The sequence below is a fragment of the Larus michahellis genome, chromosome 4 (assembly GCF_964199755.1).
Source record: "Larus michahellis chromosome 4, bLarMic1.1, whole genome shotgun sequence".
NCBI lineage: Eukaryota > Metazoa > Chordata > Aves > Charadriiformes > Laridae > Larus > Larus michahellis.
In genome coordinates, this window is record NC_133899.1 from 67,716,411 (window position 1) to 67,737,920 (window position 21,510).

Genomic DNA, 21,510 nt, shown 5'->3' on the forward strand with positions numbered 1-21,510 from the left:
GAATTTTGCCAGTATAGTAGGATTAACAAGCTTATACAGAAAGACTAGAAAGCATTTAAGGATGAAGTGAAAGATGCCTTAGACACAAGAAATGGCAAACACCTGTGCCATCTAGTCCTTCCTTTGGCATTTGCTGCAAGTTTGTTCTTTATGTCACATTCACCAATGATACATCTAGTCTAATTATAAATGACTAAAGCAACACAAATTCCACCATCACTCTGCAGAGGCTGTTCCAGGGGATTCGTTGCCAAACCAAAATGCATCTCGACATTCCTCCTGTGTGTTCCTTTGTGTCTTTTTCTTCCTAATTGCACAACCTGGAATTGTTTCTTTCCCCTTCTTCTGTCTCTCCCCGCACCAGTCTTTGGATTACATGCCCTTCAAAGGCTCATAGATGTTTATCGTAGCAGGCTGCTTTCTGCAAGCTTGCCTTTCCAACCACCATCAGGCAGGTTTTGTCAAACAGCTCCTGCAATCACTTGTAGACTTGTCTACAAGCAGCTTGAGCTGTATCATTGCCTTAAAATCACTACCTCCATTGAATGCCACAGTCACTTACCCAAAGCTAGAAGAAGCGCAAGGTCAGGGTTATGAGGCAGAAGAGGGATCATATGCTCAGGGAAGTCAGACTCATTCCCCCATTGGCCCAGGTTCCTTTTCTAGTGGGTTTTGTTCATGTCAGCTTAGATGGACTGCCTGCTAGATCACTTCAGAAGAGAGAGGCTTTTTAATAGAAAACAGGTTTTGAGACTTCTTGGCCTCTCAGGTTCTCTGGACCTTTGCTATTAGCTGTGCATGTTAGCGGCAAAATATTCTCTCTGTGCTATAGGGAATGTAACTTTCCATTGTGTGGCTGTTCCACCACTTACCTTACGTAGCGCAAAAAATAAATAAGCAGCTGTAAAAGTTGTAATTAGGGACTGGATCTCATTTTAGACTGGGGAAGTTGGGAGTGGTTCACAGAAAGGGGGTTAGTGTTTCAGTCAGACTGCTGTTCTCTCAGGCTGTAGTGTCCATCTGCCCTGAGTATGCACATCCCACCCATTGCCAGGGCTCATAAGTGAGGTTAGTTTTGATTTATGGAAGGTGGCCATATTTGCAGATTTTCTTTTCACTTTTTTGTTCCTAATACTTGAAAAATATTAATAGAGGGAGTTTTGCGTTCTTCGGCGTGTCTTGGTACAAGCGCCAAAAGCAATACATACATATTTCTTAGGGCAGAGGATGTTTTCCAGTATTTCAGGCCTTCGTTCTGCAGTGACCTGTTCAGGGGAGGCCTCTATATCTGCAAACCTTAGTAGCTACAAGGTCACATTGTGTAATTACCTACGTGTTCTGAGTTTATGTAATATACTCAATGGATATTCTTAATGTTTTGGGAGGAAAAGAGCGGCTGTTTCATTTCTTTCTTCCTTCTAATTATAGCACAAATTAGACTTTGTTAATCATTTGTCTTTAGAAAAATGATAAAAGGCTGCAATTACTAAAAAGAATGCAGTAAACAAAAATGGTTTTGATTGCTTCTCCTGACACATTGTCTCAAGCAGAACTTGAAAGTCAGAATAGATCAGATAATCTGACAAAGAGCCAAAACTGAACAGATTGCTGTCTTTGTCTGCTAGGGGTTTATATTCCTTTTCAGAGTGTGTGTGATCAAGGAGGACTTGGTCAGGAGCAGAGGTAGAAGGTAAGATGAAGTGCAAGTCCATAAAGAAAGTGAAAGCTTTCCAAGTGTTTGGAAAGTAGTTCTTGAGTTACTGGGAAATGAGGCATCCCTGGCAAGCCTGGGGGAGTGTTAGTAAAACTAGAACTTTATGGTGTCTTCAAGTTTTATTTTAGAACAGTGCTATCAGACCTTACTGAAAACCCAGGGAAATTTCTGACATTGTATTTGCTGCAGGTATGTCCTCTATTGTTGTTTAATTTTGCTTTTCTAACTTCGGCGTTAACAGTTAGAACATTACAATCCAAAAGACATTGTGTTTGTGTTCTACAACTGGAGCTGTCAATCAATCTGTTGTTATCAGAGGTTTGTTCCATAAATGTTAGACAACTGGGGTCCAATTATCCTATCTATTATGCAGTGTGAATTTGACAAATAAAGGTGGAAGTTACAGTTAATCTTTCTTGGAGTGAGTGTGAGTTTTAGGAAGGTGCTATCCGTATGGTTTCAGAAGAGCTGGGGAGCTTGAAAGCACATCAAAGATTCAGGGCTATATGATATGTGACCATGCTGATCTTTAGATAAGGTGTGGTCAGACCCGTATTCTTCATTATTTTTCTCTCAGATTTGTATTAAAAAGGGAAGAGCTAAAGCTACTTCAGGTAACTCTCCCTTGATCTGCTTTATGGGAATTGCCTTGATGGTCAATATGGGAATGCAAAGTATAGTACTACAGTGCTAATGCAGGATTCTTCATGGACTTGACATATCTATTTGGGCCCCTTGGTACAAGAAAGACATTGAGGTGCTGGAGTGTGTCCAGAGAAGGGCAGTGAAGCTGGTGAGGGGTCTAGAACACAAGTCTTATGAGGAGCAGCTGAGGGAGCTGGGTTTGTTTAGAGTGGAGAAGAGGAGGCTGAGGGGGGACCTTATCGCTCTCTACAGCTACCTGAAAGGAGGTTGTAGCAACGTGTGGGTTGATCTCTTCTTCCATGTGACAAGCCATAGGACAAGAAGAAATGGCCTCAAGTTGTGCCAGGGGAGGTTTAGGATGGATATTAGGAAAAATTGCTTCACAGTAGGGGGTATCAAAGATTGGAACAGGCTGCCCAGGGAATTGATTGAGTCACCATCCCTAGAGGTGGTTAAAAGACATGTAGACACGGTGCTTAGGGACATGGTTTAGTGGTGGTTTTGACAGTATTAGGTTAATGGTTGAACTTGATGATCTTAAAGGTCCCTTCCAACCTAGATAATTCTATGATATTGTAGTTAGGAGTTACGCTGGCAGTGTAATTTTAATAGAATTGTTTATTTAGGAAGGCTGAACTTTTAGCAGCAGCTGCATTGTGCAGCTGGGTGCAGGAACTGGGAACTTTGTGTAAACCAACTCATTCAGGCGCAAATTTTACTTCTGTATCAGATACTTGAATGCACGATGTGCTTTTTAAATTAATATTACCACATGTGGTATCTCAGAGAAGCACATCAGTGAAAAGACACCAGTCTAAAACAAAGGTACAGGCCCAGATTCAGCAGATGTAATGCTGATGTTTAAGAAATGGTAGACCATAAATAGGGTGACTCACATCTGCCCATGCTCATCCAAGACAGCTAAGAATTTCTTCTCTGTCTCTGATGTAGCTAATTTCTTACAGACGATTATCTCTTATGGGACTTAGGAAGACATTCCCATTGTGCATTCTGTAATAAAATACACTAAGCTTATCAGTGTCATGTTGTACCATCAGCTGCCCCTGCACTGTGCTATGAAATCCAAAAGTTCTTCATGTATACCTGCAAAACACCTTTTGAGTTTCTCATAGAAATAAGTAAAACTACTAAAGAAAATAAAAAATCTGGAAGAAGATGGTTTGACAACATGGACCACTTCCCCTTTGAGCCAGTCTGAACAGGTACATGGACATTTTTCCTAACTATCTTCAGCCGTGCTGACACCACCTGATACAATCCAGAGGTGTGCAGGGGTGTAAGATGCCAGCATCTCACCTCCATACGATTGGGTAAGTCTGTGGCTTTTCCTGGTGGAGTGCTTAGATCCCATTAAGGGTATTTTGAGATGACTGTTTCGGTATCGACAGGGATCCTGTTCCCTTACTGTTCCCTCACATTTTTCATCTGAGTCCAAAGTTTGCTGTTACTTATCCTTAGAGACTTTTGAGGGAATAAAATACCTTAAACCTCAAGATGCTGACTTCATGCCACTCCATAAGGATTTTACTCCAGCTTGACCTGAAATCTCCATGGCATTGTTTATTGGCCTGTCCCCTAGAGAAGAATGGCTGGTGCTGTATTGCCACATCTCTAGCTGCTTGGGACCTTATCAACCTAACCCACTGGTACCAGATGATAGTCTTGTATGCTGTGTCTTGCCTGTCTACACGGGTGTAGTATGCAGGTAGCTCACACTGAAGTCAACACACCTGTATGCTTGGGCCCTACACCTATAAAAAAATAGTATTAAGCTTTTTCTTTCACATTTTTCCCTTTCTTTCTGGACTGTTCTTTTCATTTCTTCCCCTCCACTTCTCTCTTTGTACTCTTCTGGGTGTCCTTTCTTATTCTCCATTTCCATCCACGTTTGTGTTACGCTAGTAACGGGACCTGATTGCGCTGCACAGCATGCAAGCATTAGGTGAAAGGACACAATGTTCAGAGAAGAACATGAGGTGACCAAAGCATTACACTGTTAATACTGAGCAGACTTTTTATTTCTCCATTTATCCTTCTCCTGCACCTGTCTCCACTCTGATATCACGGTTCACTTTCTGCTATGTGTTTGAGGATTAAGCTCCCCTTTTCCCTACATGATCTGTTTGTTCCGTGGGCTTTTCTGGTTTTGTTTTTATACTCAGTCAGACAAAAACCTAATGATCCATATACAAAAATCAGCTTCCTGCTCTGGACTGTAAGTGCCAGCTCTTTCCTGAGAATTTGGCATTATCAGATTTTCTGTTGATTATATACAAAAGCATTCTCTTGGTTGATGTGGTGTTTGGATAATGCTTTAATGATGTTGGCATAAACAATTAGTTAATATATTATTAGAAGGACTTAGCAGGTGCTCATGTGTGCTGGTGGGATTTTTCCAGCTATCTGCTTTATAGGAAAAAAAGCAGCATGTCTTACTGTTAAAGGTGTTTCAGAGTTAGGTCTCCCTTCTTCCTCTCTCCCACTGTTTTTCTCACTTTCCCTGTTCCTCTTTCCTTCTTTCTTTCTCTTTTGCAATCATTTCCCCCTCCTCCTCCCCCCCCCCCCCCCTTTTTTCTTTCCCCCAGACTGAAAATGATGTTTGCTGCTTATGGGGTATTGATTGTGTATTATCAGTCAGGCTCACACATCGACAATTACATGTAGTGCCAAGGTAGCCGTGACAATGAGGACTGGTTGCCATGGCAGTGAAAGAGGCCTATTGCTGCTACCAGGCGCCTGCTCTATAGCGATAATCGTGCTGCTCATTTCATTTTAATTGAAATTTGAAATCATATTCTCTGGGAAGAAGCAAATGGACCTTTTTCTCATTTTTTTTTTTTTTACTCACCACCAAAAAAAAAAATTACAAATATGAAAGATTTGCACATTTCTTACAGCAAAATATTAACTTCCTGACAATCAGTCAACGCTGAAAGACGGGAGTCAATGCAGAGCTTTATAAAGGTAGTTTTTCAATCTTTCTCATTCTGTTCCTAATTAATTCCCAATTTCCATTTTTCACTAGCCTCATGTTCTGTTTGCTCTGCTGTGTTCTTTTTTTTGGTACCAGCTGATCCAGATAGTCAGCTAGTTCTTTGCAAAAGTCACCGTTTGCTGCAAGCTACAAACTCAGATGTGCTTTAGCAGTGAATAAAAGAACTCGTTCATTATTATTTGTATAACTTTTATTAAATTTATTGTCTAGTATAAGAAAAGTTTTCCACTATGAAAATTGACACACCTCCACCAATGACAGTGAAAACACAGCAACTTCTGTTTTCAAAAAAGTGGAAAAAATTAGTTAAGAGGTGTAGGGGCTAGTGCTTTCTTGGGGGAGGGTGTGTGTGAAGAATTTGAAAGCTTAACTGTAGTGAGAGAAGGCAATACAGGAAAGTATATCCTGATGGCAGGAGGTGCAAAGGAAAAAAAACCTGACAGCTTTAACACTGGGAGAAGGACAGTGACAAAAGCTGAAAGAGAAAATTAGACCCTCTTTTCTTGGTGCTGCTTAGACAAGGTTAACCTTCTTGGAAGCTGAGAAGTAAAGAAAGATGCCTGCTTGCTTTCTTCCACTTCTGGTTCTGCAGAGCATGCCTGGCTTTCCCACAGTCTTTCAGGGTGGCCAAAACTTAAGTGTATATATTGGCTCTGCCACTGTTATCAATTTGCATTCCCCTTTGGGATCATGGATTCAGGGAGTCTCCCACACGCGCCAGTCCTGCCATCTAGTAATGATAAAAGTTAATGTTGCACCTTTTAAATATTCTTTTGGTTCTGTTTGGACTCTTGCAGCTTTCCAAAACAGGAACAGACCCAACCAATAGAGGAGTTTACAGTTACTAGCTAATGTCTTTCGGGTGTAGAGAAAATGTGTGTAAAATGCACTTTGTCATTTCCTGTTACGTTCTTGGTTGATTCCTTTCCTAATAAGCATCTGATTATTGGATGAAAGGCAATCTTCACATTTGAATCCTAAACTTCAGAAGGTTAAAGCTTGTTAAGGCTTGTCTTTCATCCAAAGCCCTCTGAGTTAAACTGCAAAATTTGAGAGTTTAGAAAGGAAAGGTATTAACTGCTCACAGGGTCCTCTGCGTCACAGCTCTGAATGTGTTAGTGTTGTGAAGGACTGCCTGTCACGGGCTACTCTCTTTGCAGTAAAGCATTTGGCCTTCCAACTCTTAATCAGTTTTTGCCACTACGGGAATTGAACCTGAAGCCCTGGATCTGCAGCGTAACCAGGCATTTTAAGGAGCATCTGGCTGGTGTGTGCTCAAGCTATAAGAGTACCTCCCATCTCTTGCTTACCTCTGGTATTGCTAATGTCTGGCTTTCCATGAGAGGAGCAGCAAGCAGGGGCTGTGTAGGTAGCTTGGTGATGTGACTTTAGCACCTGAAATGACACTGGGTGCAATTGCCATGTGTTGTCTTTAAACATCGATAAACTAGCTTTTACCCAAGCAAATTCCAGATTTTTTTTGCTGATTTGCTTTTGCTGGTTTGTTGGGGGCTGTGAGGGGATGTGGGGGTGTGTGTTTGTTTATGTTTTGGTGGGGTTTTTTTTATTATTATTTGATTTTGTTTATAAACAGCACTTTCTTTTCTTAAACGATACAATTTTTAAGTAGCTCACAGGTTTTAATTTCTGCTCTGGGGCCAGATCAAAACACACTGCCACCAAATAATACTATTTACTTGTCCAGGTTAAACTTACATTGCTGGTACAGGGCCATTCAAAGACTGTTAGTCGGTTAACCTTGCAGTGAATGGCAATGTTTATGCTAGATCAGGTGCTATCTGTTTGTTCTTTTCTAACTTAATGCCAGAATGAACATCATCTGTCCTCCCTTAGCCAGCTGAAAGCTGCTATAACCATGAAAACCAACAAAAGCTCTGACTTGCTTGCAGTGGCCATTCAAAATAAACGCAACTGTCTGCTTGCCTCAGATCTAGATCACAGTTTGTACTGGTGGGCGATCCCCAGATTTCACAGGTTGGTAGCAGTGTTTTTCAAAAGAAAGCCTTTACCCTGCAGCTATCAATGACCTGCAGGCATTGTGCTCGCTGGGAGGGCAGGTGCTGGCCCCGGGGGACCCTCTCTGGGGTCCCTCTCACTGTGGCAGCCTGACATTTTTGCAGAGGTCTCCTCTCCAAGTGCAGCCTGAACCTGACTCTGATTAGTGTGTGAGGTCCGATGCACTTTCAGCTTGAAGTGTTATCCTTCCAGCCTGTCAGCTGCAGCCTGCTTTGGAAACATCTGTCTGAAAGTAGATCTAAGGCCCTAGAGGGGTTTTGAAGCCATTACTGGTGGCAGGGCTGAGATTAAAGTAATAAAAAAAAAAACCAACTGAAGCAAGTGGTTAGAGAGATGGATAAAGTGTGAGGTAATATTAAAGCTAGAAGATGAGCAGGGACAGTGAGGGAAGTAGAGGTCCATTTGTCCCAGAATTTTTAACAACCTATGCTCTACATTGCGTATCCAGACACTCTGCTGCCCAATATCACCCCCCTCTTCCCTGAATCCTTATAGACCAGCAGAGTTCTTAATTAAGTGTCAAAGAATTGATTAGCCAGAGCTCTTGCAAGGCAATTCCATTGATGAAACCATTTTGTCAGGCCGGCTGATATAATTAGACCAAACAAGATGTGAAATCTTCAGTGTTTTGGGCTACAGCCCAGTAATTATTTAATTTGTAATAAAAAGGAGCTAGGGAGGGAGATGGAACAGCATCAGAAGTAAAAAAAAAAAAAAAAAATTGAGAAAAAAAGTTTACAAAATGTTTTTCTTTCCCTCCCTCCCCACCATTCTTTCCTCTCGCGGGAATTTGAGCATTTGCAGAAAGCTGCTTAATGTCTGTGCAGAGGAAGCCTTGGTGAGCTGTCAGCACTTGTCCGTTCCTCTTGAGACACAATATCGCCTTCCTTGCAACTCATCAAACTGCCAGGCCTGATTTATACAGAGCTAAACATGCTAGTGCTGTTGGGATGATCATCGTTATTGAGATTGTGCTGTTCATTTTCTAAGCTGCTGCTAGTGTCTCTGAAGAAGCTGGGACAGAATCATATTTTTAACAATAATTAGCACTTATCTGGCAGTTTTCTGTGGATCTTTGTGCTTTATGGAAGAGAGGCAATGCATGCCCATTTTACAGATGGAGAAACTGAATTTCAGAGGAGTGGTGTAATGTGATTGGTGCTTCACTGGAGAGGAGAGGCATAGCTGGGAATAAGACCAGACCTCCCAACTACTAGCCCACACTACCAGACCACGTTTTCCATTCTTATGGACAGCAGAAGGGTTTTCTCTTCCTTTCTCACCCTTTGGTGAGACAGTGACTGAGCTGTTAGTACAGTACAGTAACAGGGGCTGCTACCTCCCATTCCTGAGTTCTCTGCGCTTGCCCGCTGTGCTGACTCTTTAAAGATCCCTTTTTGCCACAGCACGCTTCCTTGCACAGTGCATTGGATACTGAGTCCTAAAGGCTTTCATACCTTAAAATGAATGAGGGAGGTTGTGCAAGTAGGAAATACAGGTACTCCAAGTTCTTGCTTCCAAAGTCTGGAGAGCAGGAGTCTGCAAGCTCTCCCTAGGACTACAGAAGGTGACAACACAGAAAATCCACAAGAGAGCTGAGAGGCCAGAACCCCTCCATCTGCGTTTCCTATTTCATCCAAATCGTGTTAGCTCCTTTCTTGAGCTACTCTAGCTGGATTTTAAGTGCTCTTCTTTGTGAGGCTTTTTTAATGTGTTTGTTTAGGTTTTTTCTTTCATCACAAGAACAGGAGATAAAAAACTCTAATAATAGAAGGAAAATATTCCCACGTGCTACAGGTTGGCAAGAGAAAACCAGGGAAAGGAAGAGAATATAAAAGAAAATCTGGTTATCAAGTGCAAATCACATTCTAAAGATGTTGCACGCCTTGCGGTACAAGCTTTTCTCTCTGAGCTGTGATTACTGGATGATAACTCTAGCCCTACTCCATCCCCCGCACACTTTCCTCGTGCTATTACAGAACAAACACGTGCTGCCTTCCTCCTCTTCCTCTCTACCACCCCTTTCTTGTGTTCTTTCCTTGAGGGGAGAAGAAGAGGCGCACAGGTCTGTGTAGTGGAAAGAAATGAGGCTGACAGAATCAGAGACTGAACAGAAGTATCAGCTGAGTTACAGACGATAATAAATTAGAACAAATCCCCATGTGCATTTCTGAGAGTGATGCACCACTCTCTGAGAGGCAAGGAGCTGCCAGTTCCTGTCCCCTTATTTTCCACAGGGCAGGGAACGTTATGTTGTCTGAATAGGACATGAAGCAAAGGTGGAAGGTGAAAGATGTATTTATATGGAGGGCAGCCACAGTAGGGCCGAGACAAAATTATTGAGCTAAGATAAGGTGATGGGTAGGCCAAGCTGCAGGCAAGAGCAATGCATTGTCATCTGCCCTTCTGAGTTGTTTCATAGAGCAAGGTCTGTGCTGGTTATTAAGGCAGAGGGCAGAGCCCCTGTGGAGCTGGTCTCTATCGTAGTGGAATCTAAAATCCAGTAGTAACCAGGTGCTAAGGAATTTCCTTGGAGACTCCAGGTATGGAAACACATGATAAGCTGCTAGGATGGAGTCGTAAGAGCAGAATTCTCTACAAAGCGTAAGGATGCTGTTTGCCATCTTTTAGAAAAAAGTGCTTTTCACCGAGCTGTGGCCACAAGCATAGGAATCCAGAGATATATTTCTGTGGATTATGTATGGGTTGTGGCTATGCAATTTATTGGGATTCAGGACACACCCTGTCAAGGCTGTAGTTAGTTTCTGGATGTTGTTGAGTAGAGGTTCTATATTTTCGTGTGTGTATGTATACATATATTTATATACACGCATGCCGACACACATAGAAAATATACACAACAGCTATTAAATAGTTCTGAGGGGGCTGGATGCTGCTGAATGTTATTTCTGTGGCTCCATTCCAGTGTTTATGCAGTGGGACAGTCCATCTGCCCGTGGGTGCTGGTGTTGTGTAGTCACGCTATCAGCTCATCACAGGAGGCCCCAGAGTACCCTGATGTAGTTGCATATTCAGCTGGTACCACCATGTGATGTCCCAGGGAAGTACCTTCATGCTGTGTGATACAGCATTAGAACAGGAGAGGTGTGGATTTTGCACCCACACCGAAGAAGACAAGTCTCAGCCTTTTTCGCACAAGCCCCAAAGGTGAAAAATCTGACCCTTCTTCCTCCTCTTGTTTATAGCACCCCAAACAACTCTTTAAACATGAGGAGTAACATAAAAATTACTCTTTTCCTTGCTGTCCTCCTCACTCTCTGCTGTCTGCAAGAGCACCGTACGTTTCTTACCTGTCACTACTGCTTCTGTGCTGGAATTGTGAAACTTTGTTAATTAAAGAGTCAAGGCCAGTGACGAGCGTGACTGTGATCTGCAGCCACTGTCCCAGTGTTCATGCTCTGCTTCTTCTCTACTTTTATAGTCCACATGCATTTTGTACAGTGTGTCAAGAGGTGTTTGTTTCTTTCTGTTTTGGCAAGTGAAGTGTATAGATCAAATGTTGGAAGCCATTAAAAGTATGTTAAATCAGGGACACTACTGATGTAAGGTCATTAATGAGGGACAGCCCATGGCGTTTGGCAGTATTGATTCTAGTGTTAGGTGGCTGTTAAAAACATTAAGCATCTGATCCATTCTTTTTACCAGCCTAAGCAGAGTGGGGATAAACATCGGAGCACACATTAAATGACAAGACTTTGATGTTGCTCTTGCAGGTATTGAACCCAGGGGATGCATTTCTCTTTCAGCCTCTGTTCCCTGGAGTTTGACACCCAGTGCAAAGAACACTGAGAGTTATGTCTGCTCTGCATGGAAGAGCCATAGGTCAGCATGGTATGGAGAGATCATCCTGCTTAAGCATCAGGACTAAGGGGTAGAAAAAGATCCTCTCAGCATTTTTGCAGAACTTCTTTACTTTCTTCTAGGTAATCATACCAAATTTTCAGTGTGGAAAGTCTGTCTTGTACCTTTTCTAGTATTTCTGGCTCATGTTTGAGCAATGGAAACAATGTAGGTTTTTTGGTTTCTTAGGCATTTTTGCTTATCAGTTTCAGTAGCAACTGTATTGTCAGCTGCAAATATAGAAGAATAGTAGAGAAGAACCCAGCATGTCTTCCAACATCTACAACATTTGGTTTGAGCTTTGGGGCAGAGGTAGGAAGGTCTTCCCTTGTATGATGAACTGTGCATTCGTATATAGCTTCCTCTACCAGCTTGATTAAGAGTCTCTCAGCTATGTTGTAACTTCTCCATTGATGGAGATTCTCTATTAGTTCAAGCACAAAGATAAAGACGTGTCATACAGTGTTTTGAATTTGCACATAATAAAATATATGGTTTCTGCCTCAGCAATCTTGTGATCTAAATCTCATTCCTGCTGTTGCTCTGGAGCTGTGAGATGGCCATAGGGTGCAGGAGAGTGCCAACCTGGTGGTGGCGCATCTGTTCTCTTATTCTGCCTCAGACCCTTTACCCAGGCCTGGTTTAGAGCGCTCGGTCAGAAGCTGTCACTGGGTAGCCTAGACAGTGCTGGGATTCCTGTGGGTGTAATATGTTCAAGCTGTGAGTTGGCATGTCACTCATAATGACTGATGGCTTCAGGTGATTAAGAGAAAGTGTTGTTGGGCTTCATTGGCAGGCCAGGAAGAAGGATAGTGGCTGTAACTTGGAGGCTTATCTGGAAAGGATAAAATGTGGATATCTGCGGGGAAGGGCGAAGGGGAAAGCCACTCAGGCATTTGGAGCTACATTGGTTTTTCTTTGATTGAGAGCAGTTTTGGGTGCTTTCGGAGTGGAATTGGCAAGGGGGCAGATCTCCAGAGCTTTACTGAGGCACCAGCTGCAGGAAGGGACACTGAGAGCCAGCGAACATGAAAAATGAATGCAAAGTAGAACAGTCTTTCAAGCTGGCTTTCATTATGTGAGATCAATGAATAAAGTGTGTCAGGGAAAAGACAGGTCCCTCGTGGTAGTATGTATTTTCTGTAACCTGAGCTGCAATTTAGAACCAGGTGAAATTAAAACCATTTAAAAAAAGGCACAAAACTTTACAGTTTTCCTTCTCTGCATTTTGCACCTGCTCAGATTTGGCTTTGTGAGAAACCCTGATAAAACAGGTATTATAGGTTTGCATGAAAATGGTACTGAGAGCCATGATTTACAAAGCTTCTGAAGGAAGTTTACATTTACTCAGAAAGTGACTCATTTTTACTGAGAAAACACGCGCACTTTGAGGGTGACGGTGTTTATGTTTTGAAAAGACGGGACCATTTTTAACATGATAATCAGGGCGGGGGGAGCGAGAAGATGAAAATGATGCCGTTTTTAGGAGTTGAAGTTTTGTACATTCGATGCAATTTCTGTAGAAGCGTAAGGTGACTTTGAGCAGTGACTAGCCTTTCTGTGCCGCACAGCTGAGCACGGTGTGGGGTGCGTTGGCCCAGCTCCACATGACTGGTGTCCCTGTACTGTGTAGAGCAGATCCACGTGGGGACGTGCGCTGTCATCACAGCAGCATCATAGTATCCATATACAGCTGTTGGCCTCTGTCTCTCAGGAGGGACACAGTGCTTCCCAGGTGTGCTGCTCCTGACTCTGATGCAGCTCAGGATACAGCTGGTTCATGGCTTTCTGAAAGACACTCTTCTGTCCACTTCTTTTCTGGCCGTATTGTAGGGCTTGGTTTCTCAGCTGTGAAAATGAAGTTAGTAGCACTTGCCTCCTTCGTGTTTTGGGAGGATGCATACATTGAAGGTTTTGAAATATTCTGTTAACAGGCAGGTGGGAAGTCTCAGTTCCAAAAGGCTGTGGCCAGGATCCATAAAAGCACTTTGGTGTTTAAACTGCAGCTTAAGTGATACTGAAAACTACTTAGGCAGCGTATCTGCCTGGGACGCTGTACGTGTCTGCTTTTTCTAGTGAAATTTTACTAAGAGGTCTCCTACTCAGCCTCTGCGTGCACCCAAAAGTGCTACCAACTTAGCTGCACTGAAAGCCTCCATAGTTTTCTGTTGTCTAAGCTTTTTGGGTCTCCTTATGCCTAACTCCTCAGGCAGAGACAACAGCGTGGGAGGAGAATGGGAGAGGCCACATTGGTGGGTGTGCTTTTTAGACCCCCTGCACTTATTGAGACCTTTGAATTTCTGTCTTTAAGTTCAGAAAGTTTTCTTTGTTCCAGGGACTGTGTAAATACAGTGTTCACAGTCCAGGTCCCCTGTCTCAGAGTCCTTTATTCTGGGTACTGCAGAGACTCACACGTAGGAGTCCTTCATCAGCCCTGGACCTCTAGATGTTTGGACTGTGTATGTACTGGGAAAGTGACCTGTCATTTAACGGTGATTGTCATCAGTTGGTCTAATCCCAACTCAACCGCTGTTGAAAGCAATTTTACTACTAATGAATGTGGGACAAGTGGTTTCCAGTAGCTGCCACTGTGATTGAAACCTGGTGGAATATGATATCAAGCCCACTTTTTCAAATAATAATGGAAACAATTTTTAACCCTTCATGATTGCAGAATTAGAACTGCAGGATATAGAAATTAAGATGCATTTGAAATATTTCTCACTCATTAAAGTCAGTAGAACTTTGAGAAAAGAGAGATATATCTTCTTTCATGGCTTACATATTTTTATAGAATTGTTTAAAAAGTCCAAAAGTGCATTCTTTATTTCAGGCGATGGGTGTAAACTTCAGATCACAGGCTGAGTTTACAAGGTTGGCGATTAGGGAAGGAAAAAACAGCGTTTTTTCTTGAATGCTAAGTGTGCTTGAGACCCATAATGGAATTTTAACTGAGCTGCTTTGCTAGCGTAATTGCACTCTAAATTGTTTTAAATAACATGTAAGGAGAGATCAGTTATTGGCAACTGTAGTGATACAGGTATGTTTTTCAAACAAAGTCTTTGTCAACTTTTAGGGTAGAGATCAGCTAGAGAAAAAACATCACAATTGCATGTGATTTACACTTTGAAAGTATTTAAAATCCTCTTCACAGCCATTTTAGTTTTACACAACAGAATTGTTCTCACAGGCTGTACGTGCGACTTGCATATTGGCAACTCCGCATGCAACATACTGCTTACTGTAAGGCCAAAGCTGCCACCAGTCCCTGAGATTTGCCCATCAGAAAGGTCTGAGGCCCAGAGCAGCACTGCAGAGGGAAAAGGGGCTGGAGGGCTCTGCAGGTCTGTGTTTTCAGCCTGCAGGCCTTCAGGATCTGGGCACTAATGCTTGCCTCGTTGAGCTGATGGTTCTCAGGGAAGTTCTGTTTGCACTGAGCGTATATAGCAATAAAATTCACCCCCCTCTGGCTTTCATTGTCACTGCCAAGTCTGGTAATTAATCAAGACTGTACTGTGGTCGACTCTTTCTTATTTTCCTTTCCCCCTTTCTGAAGTGAGTAATGAAGAATGATGTCTTCACTTCTTCACCTCCACATCTCCTCGCCTGCTGAACACTTGAACTAGTCCCTTTGACAAGCAGCCTGCACCAGGGAGAAAGTGCCACAGATGACAAATGTGGCTTTGGAGTTTGGCAAGCATGAGGCCGGCTTTGTGACACTTCTCCATTTGCCACCATCAATCTTTCTCTGTCAAAGTCCTTTTTGTCCTGTCATTGTTGCTGTTTGTTTCACATCACGCATCAAGTCCTGCCTCTGCATGGGCTGGCTGGATACTATACTTGCTCAGCACACTAGGAAAAAACCTTTTCTAACCAGTGGGGCAAAGTGCCATAATGATGGTTAACAGGGGTCAATGCTGCAGGTCTGAAGTGGCCATTAAGAAGGAAGACAGAGAAGAGATTCTCTGTGAATTTCAGAGTCTTTTCCAGCCCCTGCTCTCGCTGCACAATAAAGTTAAAAGAATCTTGAAGGTTAAAAACAAGTCACAATCTAAGGTTTGCTGCAGAAACCAAAAGGTGTTTCTTCTTTTTTTTTTTCTTTCACACAAAATGTTAGATTTTAAAATGTAAGAGGTTGTCACTGTAATAGCAACATCTGCTAATCATTCATAGTTTCTACAGTAGTAGAAACATAGTAGAAACTATGTACTATAGTATCATAGCTCAGATGATTTCAAGTCATCTGAGAATTAATCCTCAGAATCCCTCTGAGGTAGATACCAACATCATCATCCTCATATTTGAAAGGAAGAGGAACTGAAATACTGGAATGGGAAGAGACTTTAGGTTTCATGAAGAATCGGTGGCCGGTCTGGAATGGGAAATGAGGGCTACTAAGACTACGGAGGTATTTTGTAGGCAACGGTTAACTGAAGTATAAGGAAATAAATCGTATCATTATCCCTAGTGCCATCATAATGTAAGAATGGGTTTCCATGAAAGAACCAGAGCTTCTAATCTGTTCTTCATGAAGATCCTTGTTTGTAAGGCAGCTGTGGTTTTGGGACATTTTTGAAGAGGACATCATGATTTGATGTGAAATTAAAGTCCTTTATTGACATAGTTTGCTGGACTAAAATTAATTGTTTTCTAGTAACTTGAATTATTCACAATTGTTAATTTAAGAGAATAACTTTATAAAATCAGAGAACTAGTCAACTTCACAATGGCATTATGTAATTCAGTATGTTAGGAGGTTTCAGAGAAGATGCTGCATAAGTTGAAAAGAGTACGTCTAATTCCCTATGCACCTAAAAAGCCTAAAGAAGAGATTTGGTTCCTGTCTAGTATTTCCCAAGGGCAACCATTGCCCCAGCTCTTACTTTAATGGTGATTTCACAAGGGAAGACTGGACATAGACAAATAGACACAAACGCAATAATTGTGGCCATAACCTTTAACTGTTTCTGTTGAAGAACTAGTTTATTCTTTTTCAACTTAAACATTAGTGGAAGGGAGGAAATGTCATGTAACATGGCTATTTCTGCCTCATAATAACAGGAAGGAATAAAAGAAGCCTCAAACCCAACAAAACAAGCAACAAAGGGTATGAAAGCATCAATATAAGTTACTCTTTCTGAATATTTAAATCTCCTCTGATTAACAGCATAATCTACATATTCAAACTCATTGGAAGTTATTGAGCCCAGTTTTTCTCATAAAAATTTATCTTGCTTCAGTTTCCAGTGCTCAGTTAATTCTTTTTATGCTGTTTTCTGTTAGGTTGAAAAAGCCTTTTAACTCTCAGTGTTTTCATCCATTGAGTGTGTTTACATTTTCACGCAAAGCATCAAACCGTCTGTGGACATGTTTGCATTATGTGATGTAGTATGGTTCTCAGTGTTTCCACCTCTGGGCTGGTGGAAACTTAGTCTGGTAAATCCACATGATGCAAGGATTATGGTACTGCTTCTCTTAGATTTGGAATGCTCAGAGTGTTGAGAGGTAGTTTTTTTGAAAAGCTGAAAAGGCAGGAGCAGTGGTACGACTTCATACAGAGAAGTGATGTTGCACCTTCTAAATCTGACTCCTGAACACTCGCTGATCTTTATTGCCTGTCCTGTATGAATTGTGAATCTTGTGAACTCTGTTTCCCGTTATTTAGAATCTATTTGGCAATATGTAAAGTAGATATACAACATTCAGAAATTGGCTTTTTTCCTCTGTTCTAATTCTTCAAGCATATGGCCTCATACAGTAAATACACCCTACCATGTGCCAGAACATACAGTGTATGTGTGTATATATATACACACACACATTGAGGGACAATCTGTCGTTTTTCTCCTTTCACTAAAAGCATTCTTTGCTTTTCGCATCTCCTAAGGGAATCAAACAGTTGCATGTGGATTTATATGAACAAACTAAATATGTACAACTTGACTAATTTGTGACTAAGGATGAGATAATTATTTAAAATCAAGGAACGAGAAGTGTTGCTTACAGTGAACCATAGCAAAAGAAGGTACAAGGGAAAAGAGAAATCTGAAGAAAGGAAACTTCAGCTGAATATTGCAGAGGGATGATCCTGTGGCAGTAAGATCCACTATGTGTCAGTGGTGGTATTCCTACTGGTTGTTTTTTCAGACTTGGACAAAACTGCTGCATAATTTTTATTCAGTGCTGTAACTCCCGCGTGTTGCGGGCATTCCCTGATAGCTTGGGCCAAGGTACAGAATAACATGCTTGCTGAATGTGAGATAAGTTTATAAAGAACATGTTTAGCTGTTATTGAAGCAAAATAGCATTGTGGTTTTGTTCCTGTTATCACCAATAACGACAAGTGACCTGGCTGGCTGGCTGGTATCAACAGTGGTCAGGAAGTGGCTATCACCAGGCCTGCTGTGAGGTGACAGCAATCAGGTGCTAGCATCAGACAACAACTTTTGATAGCTCTTAACAGTAGTTGGGAGACAGCTTCTGAACGCTTTCATTGAGAGGTGCTGACAGTGCTCGAGAGGTGGTTCCTGACAATATTTGCCATGGGCATTGACATCAGTCAGGACCCAGGAATTTTTTCAAGGACCATTTTCTGATGAATTATAAAACACGAGTGGTTGTGGGCTTAGGTTGATAATACCAGACTAGAAGCCAAAAAATGGTCTGTCTTTCCTCTGGTTCCACGAGTTGATGAGCAAGGCTATGCAACAATTATCTGGATGGGGAATGCACTGAAGTGAGGATCAGCAATGTTGCTTCCTTCATGGGAAGCTGAAATGAGGGAGAAGAAGGGATGGTTGCAGGTGGGCTGATCCACTCAATTCTCTTGTTCTGTGTGTACCACCATGAGATCAATACACTCTTCCTGAGTGGCAGAGTTGTATGGGATCTCACATTTTCCAGTCTCTGCTAAACTGGGATGTATGAATAAGGTAGCGTGGAGTCTCTGTGCAAGCTGACACGTCTTTACAGGAAGAGGTTTCACCTTCTGAGTAAGTTCTCTTGAGACGTCTTTTAGGGATCTTTGTTTTATCATCATTTTTCCCATGAATTCTTTCTGTTTGGTGATTTTCAAAGTGTAGGGAGGGAGGTAATATTATTTATCTCCTATGGCTCATGAATTTCTTTGGCTTGTGGAATCAGTCGTTTTGAGAACACTAGTTTGCCCCTATCTCTGTAGTTTTCTCCATATTTTCAACAAAAGATGTACTTTTTACTGCAGCCTTGTTTTCACACTCTCCGTGACTGTGTTCCAGCTTGGCAATCTTATGTGTGAATGTGAGTCATTGTGCTCTAGAAGATGCTACACATTGTTCTCAATCTAATTTTATCTTTGGTCCTTATATAATATGGTGACTGGTGCCTCCTAAGTGGACAAATGCCAGCAGTGTTTGCTCCAAAACTCTTCACACTGAAATGTGAACTTCATTAGTGATAAATGGATCCCTCTGTGGCATACATCAAGCCGGGCAACTTAGGGTTTTAAAGATCACTGCTATGGCCAGTGAAGCTCGCTATGCTTCTGTTAATTTTTGACAACACTTTCTTTATTCGTATTGCAGCTGCCTTATGCTAGTCACTGGGTAAAACATGTTGCAAAGATGTGGTCCCTTTCCCAAAGAGGTGCTATTCTAAAAATAAGTTGAGAGATGACAGGCAGAGATGATCAATGGGTCAGGAAAATACAGATTAGATGACAGATATGACCAAGGCAATCTGCTGTGGCCACAGCACACTAACCTTGCTTGAAACTGAGACAATAATGAAAACTCATTCTATGGCAACTTGCTACTTTAGCAAGTATCCCCCCAAAAATCATTACAATAAAAGAGAAATGTAAGAAAAAAGGAAAATAGCCTTTCATTTCAAATGCTTGGAAACTCTAATGATGAAGGCAGTATCTACATTGGACAAAAGAGGACTGATGTGTTTGACATTAAGCAGCTCTTAGCATGCAGTCAGGGTAACCAGAGCAGTGCAGTGTGTTTGCTAAGCCCATACTTGTCCAGTACAACTGCTGGTATACGTTTACGAGAGGATGCAGAAGTGTAATGTGCTTTTCTAGTTGAAGGCCTGTCTACTCATGGGAAACAGCTCTGATACTGAAATTTTCTTTGCCATTCTTCAGTATTAATCATCTTAATACAAAACAGTGAGTGCAAATTCTGCGATGATGCCACATCTCCAATTGATTCTCATGCTACAGTAGAAGTCAGTAGTACTAATTTTATTTCTAATATAATGTAATTATATATTGTTATGTACTACATTATTATATGCTATTATATGTTATTACATAATAACATGTTATTATATATTTTCAAATAATGTTAATGTTGGAAGATGCTTAGGAGAGCCGTTTGGTGGTCTCTGAAGATGGCAGGGAGGAACTGTCGTTCTTCAGCAGCAGCCACCAGGACTGTGTTGTCAAGTTATAGATTTTTCTTGGTCATGATTGTAGAATGGAAACACTTGAAGATAAAAACATACATGTCTTTGTCAATAAGGGGGAAGGGGGGTTGTTTAACTTGAAGGTACTAACTGCTCTAAACTTGCTGCTGTTTGGAGTTGCAAAGGCTCTTTTCTAATCAAGCGAGATACAGTAAAAAAAAAATATTGCATAATGTTATCATGAGATGCCCGTGTGACCCAATAAACAAGCTCTCGTATAAGGAGCACTTGCAGTTCTGGCTCTTTTACCAGACGCTCTTAGAGCTTTCTTGCAAGGCTCGCTCTTTTCTGTGAAGGATATCAATATACATTAACAGCTATATAGTAGAAAAGTGGTCCAGAAATTAATATCCTCAGAAATACCTTATTATGAACATTTCCAGGATCACAGCCCAGTCCTACACTCCTTATTCCTAAGAAGGACTTGAGATTTGTTTTGGGTTTTGGTTTTGTTCTGGTTTTATAGTTTGGTGTTTGTTTTTGGTTTGTTTTTTTTTTTTTTTTAATAAATAGATTTTTACTATGGATTATGGATTAATAGGAATTATAACAACCTGCTCATGTGCAGCACTTCTCTGAAGAACTCAAAGCATCTCAGAGTATTTTTGTCCCTTTTATAAACTATGAATTGGAGGTAGAGCAGACATGTAAATTACTTGCTGAAGATGAACTAGGAAAGACATGGCAAATCCAGGAATAAAAATCAGAAGTCCTTCTGTGACCTCTTGGTCATAGTGTGCCTCCTGTGTACAACATAATGTTTTGTACTTGTGTATCTTTTTTCCTAGGCTCTTTTATCTGCATTTCAATTGCTATTATTTTAATATCTGTAAGGTTTATAACCAGTCTGAAAGAAAGAGTTAAGACTGGACATTATTACTATGTTATTTGAACATAGGGTCCTCTCACCTCAGTCTCTTCACCTGTACAAATCCACCTCTATTGATGTAAAACTGCTTTGAAAGTTGACTTCTGCTTACTGTGAAGTGAGTATAATTCTGCCATACGTCCTAGTGGGGCGTTATGGTTTGAGGAACCCACAACAATTTATTGTCATTTAGACAATTATTCTATACCCAGTATTCTATCACACAGTACCCTGGAGTACTGTGTCCAGCTCTGGAACCCTCAGCACAAGAAGGACATGGACCTCTTGGAGCAGGTCCAGAGGAGGGTCACGAAGATGATCCGAGGGCTGGAGCAGCTCTCCTATGAAGACAGGCTGAGAGAGCTGGGGTTGTTCAGCCTGGAAAAGAGAAGGCTCCGTGGAGATCTTATAGCGGCCTTCCAGCACCTGAAGGGGGCCTACAAGAAAGCTGGGGAGGGGCTGTTTGCAAGGGCATGTAGCGATAGGACGAGGGGCAATGGCTTTAAACTAGAGCAGGGTAGGTTTAGATTAGATATTAGGAAGAAGTTCTTTACAATGAGGGTGGTGAGACACCGGAACAGGTTGCCCAGAGAGGTGGTGGAGGCCCCATCCCTGGAGACATTCAAGGCCAGGCTTGATGAGGCTCTGAGGAATCTGATCTAGTTGAAGCTGTCCCTGCTTACTGCAGGGGGGTTGGACTAGATGACCTTTAAAGGTCCCTTCCAACGCAACACATTCTATGACGCTATGACCCCTCCCCACGTGGGAAGGGGAATCAGAAAGAACAAGGAAACCGGGGGTTGACATATAAACAGATTTAATAGACTAATACTAAGTAATTGACATTAATAATACTAAAGAACCAATATTGATCCCGATACCAATATAAAATATACAAGGATTATACTCAGCCAATTC

At 41.7% G+C, this 21,510-nt stretch overlaps 1 protein-coding gene across 34 annotated transcripts in view; it reads left to right on the forward strand.

Annotated features, from left to right (window-relative positions):
* NRXN3 (neurexin 3) overlaps positions 1-21,510 on the forward strand; it is a 1,053,186-nt gene that overhangs the window by 608,103 nt on the left and 423,573 nt on the right. The window lies entirely within an intron of this gene.